Source organism: Amblyomma maculatum, chromosome 6 (genome assembly GCF_055883805.1).
Source record: "Amblyomma maculatum isolate TAMU_Amacu chromosome 6, ASM5588380v1, whole genome shotgun sequence".
NCBI lineage: Eukaryota > Metazoa > Arthropoda > Arachnida > Ixodida > Ixodidae > Amblyomma > Amblyomma maculatum.
In genome coordinates this window covers 156,242,440-156,245,770 of record NC_139349.1, presented here as the reverse complement: position 1 = coordinate 156,245,770, position 3,331 = coordinate 156,242,440, and the positions used below count along the sequence as shown (strand labels likewise).

The 3,331-nt window shown below is 52.8% G+C and overlaps 1 pseudogene; it reads right to left on the bottom strand.

Moving 5' to 3' along the window:
- Positions 1 to 1,101: 1,101 nt before the first annotated feature.
- On the bottom strand, positions 1,102 to 2,830 carry LOC146187124 (uncharacterized; annotated as a pseudogene).
- Between the last annotated feature and the right edge of the window lie 501 nt (positions 2,831 to 3,331).

Below are 3,331 nucleotides of genomic sequence, written 5' to 3'. Positions count from 1 at the left end.
TATTACTCCATAGCGTTGCACACACAGGGATAGTGTTTTGTAGTGAGAGCTGCATTCGGTTACCAGTCGAGAATTTGACTGTGGAACCACTCTGGAATAAATGGAATGTGCCGCGGAGTGGAGGAGCAGATGAAAGCGCCGCGCGGCTATGCACATGCGCGGCACAGAGGAGCAGCTGGCGGACCGGCGCAGCGGGGCCGTGCTCCCATCACGTAGATGCCACGAGCTTGCTATGCACATAACTGTGCATGCTTAACTGCGTGTATAAATGGAGGCGTGACACGGCAACCAGAGCACAGAAGGGTGGTGGCTGCTCCTGGCCCTACGGTGGTTGGGAATGGTAGGTCCCCGCCATTTGCGGCGGGGGTAGCCTGCCACCGGTGGTTGTACCTGTTGTAGGCCGTCATTGCACCCGCCACCACTTCGGTGCAGGACGAAGGCTGTTGCGACGCGCGTCTTTGCCTCCCCCTCTTTTTCTTTTTTCTTCTCTATTTTCTCTTCGGTCCGCACGAGGCAGCAGGTAGCTCAGCTGCAGAGCCAGAGGGAGGTGAGAAGGGTGGCTGATCCTGGCCCTAATGGGCTGGGACAGGTAGGCCACCGCCGCTTACGGTGGGGGCTAGCCTGCCACCGAATTGTTATCGGTAGACTGTTGTAGGCCGTCATTGCACCCGCCACCACTTCGGTAGTGGATGACGGCTGGTGCGGCACGCATCTTTCTCACCCACTTCTTTTCCTTTCTTCTCTATTCTCTTCTGTCCGCACGAGACACTGGAGGTGGCTCATCTACAAAGCGAGTAGCAGGCCCGTGCATTTTGTTTTCTTTCCTATAGCTACAAAAACAGCAGCAGCCCCATGCATTTTCTTTTCCTTCTTCCTACAGTAGAGGTGCAGCGGTGGCGCAGAGGTAGAAATCCACCACGCATGCAAGAGGACCGTAGTTTGAATCCCGGCGCCGTGCAATTCTCCACCGGATAAAAAAAAAATCCGCGTGCCATTGACACGGCATAACAAGGTTTGGGGTGTGGCCGTATGCCGGTGAACACCTCCGGGAACGTACTCACAAGAACAGAAGTTGGCCACCCTAGTGCAGAAGGAATAACTTTAAGGAGGAATAACTTTATTTGATGTCCGGCAGGGTTTAACGCGACCGGGCCTAGGTTTCCACGTGGGAACGTCGAGTTCTTGTCTCTTCGCCGCCATGAGAGCCTGCTGAACGGCCCAGAGTTGGTCGTTGAGGTTAGAGCTGCGCAGAGCGGCTGACCACCTCGACGAGAGGGTTTCAGGATTAACGCCTTTCAGTTGTGCTTTGCACTCCCAGGGTATGTGGTTAAGTCTTGCTATGCTTGTTTTGCAGACCTTGCATATGTTTGTGTCATATATTTCTGGGTAAATCCTTTTGTACTGCAGCGGGTTGGTGTATGTATTTGTAATTGCCTCCAGGCGACTGCCTGAGCTTTGCATAGTTTGCTGCTAGGCGGAGGAAAGGTCCGACGGGCCAGGTAGAAGGCTTTGGTTAAGTCATTAAAGCTCGTTATCCTCTCTCTCCCTTCTTCGCCATGACTCTCCGGGACGGTAAGCGAGACCTCGTGCTACGGAGTGATCGACTTCGTTGAGGTTGGCATAATGTGGAGATGCGTTCCCCATATGTGCTATTAACCAAACTAGCTCGACTTGGTTGTCCGGTGACAGTTTCAAGTCCTTGATTAATCGGCAGGCTTCGATGGATATTCTCCCTTGGGCGTAATTCTTTATTGCCGTGCGCGAGTCGCTGACAACGATCCCGCAATCGGGATCAGATATGGCAAGTGCGATGGCTAATTCTTCGGCCACTTCAGCGTGTCGGGACTTTATGCTGACGGTGTGGACAAGCGTTCCAGCAGTGTCGACAACCGCTACCGCTTATCGTCGGTCGTCTTGATACTCGGCAGTGTCCATGAATCCCGCTTCCCTCGCTTTTCCGTAGTTCCACAGCAGGGCCTCGGCTCTGGCCTTTCTTCTGCCTTGATTACATGTCGGGTGTATGTTTATCGGAACTTGTGCGACTCGGATGCCGTCCCTGATGTGTTGTTATCATCTGTTTCGGATTGACGCGCCACGTCAGCAGCCACTGGCAGCTGCGACTGCGATAGTGGATCTGCGGCGCAAGTGTATAAAAGCGGAGTGCGATAATAAACGGGGGGGGGGGGGGGGGGGTCATTTTCGTCGCTTGGGAGCACGGTGTCTGGACTGCTTTCTCGGACAGCGCTCCGGCGTGTGTGCGGCTACGCCCCCCTGCCTGGGCTAACACGACATGGTGTCAGAAGCGGCCGTCTACGACATGATGTCAGATGGTCAAGAATCTTCCTTCTGATTCAGGATTTTCGGGATTACTTCTTTCTCCCCGTGTTGATGGTGGTAGCCAACGCCAAGCCGCTCGAGTATGTGTCGTCCAGCTGCGGTGGTCGTCAGTCTTTATGGCTGCGCTATGGGCTGTGCTTCTGCAAGTTCATCCAAAGTGTTGTGGATTTATAATTGTAGCAGGAGCTCGGTGCTAGTCGAATGTGGCAGCGCAAGTGCCGTCTTATATATACTGCGTATAATTACGTATATTTAGTCCTTCTCCGCCTCCTACCAATTCGGAAAGGCAGCCGCGTATGTTATGTGGCATATGACAAAGGAGTGCACGAGTCGTATCAGGCTCTCCTCCCTCATGCAACTTCTCCTATTGACTCTCTTTAGTAATCTCATTGCATTGGCAGTCTTGTGGACAAGCTTACTCACTGTTTCGCCATTTACGCCATTGTATTCTATAATCATGCCTAGAACTTTGATTTTTCACGATGGGGATAGTTCCGCCGCCACTCGTGCTTAACCTGATTTCTTCATTTTTGTTTACATTGACCCGCTGGGTCGTCGTCCCTTCTGCGTGGGGTGGTTGAACAGGAGCGGATTTCTTGGGCGAGCAGCAGAGCCCCGTATTACTCAGGTATTTTTCTACATTTATCGCTTCCTGTAGCGAGGATTCGAGCTGGCCGTCGCTACCACGGTTGACCCAGGTCGTGATACCATCGGTGTAGATTGTGTAATGTACGTTTTCTAATTTTTCTAGCTTCTACGCAAGGCAAATCATTGCCAGGTTGAAGAGCATGGTCGAAATGACCCCTCATTCAGGGGTGCCTGTACTTCCAAGCGTTTGCTCCTCAAACCTGATGTCTCCCGCTACGAGGAGCGCCCTTCTGTCGGCGAGAAAGTCTTTTACGTAATTATAGGCTCTTGCGTCAAGGTTCTTTCGAGATGTGAGCCAGGATCGTCGAATGTGCGACCCTGTCGAATGCGCTTTCGAGGTCGAGTC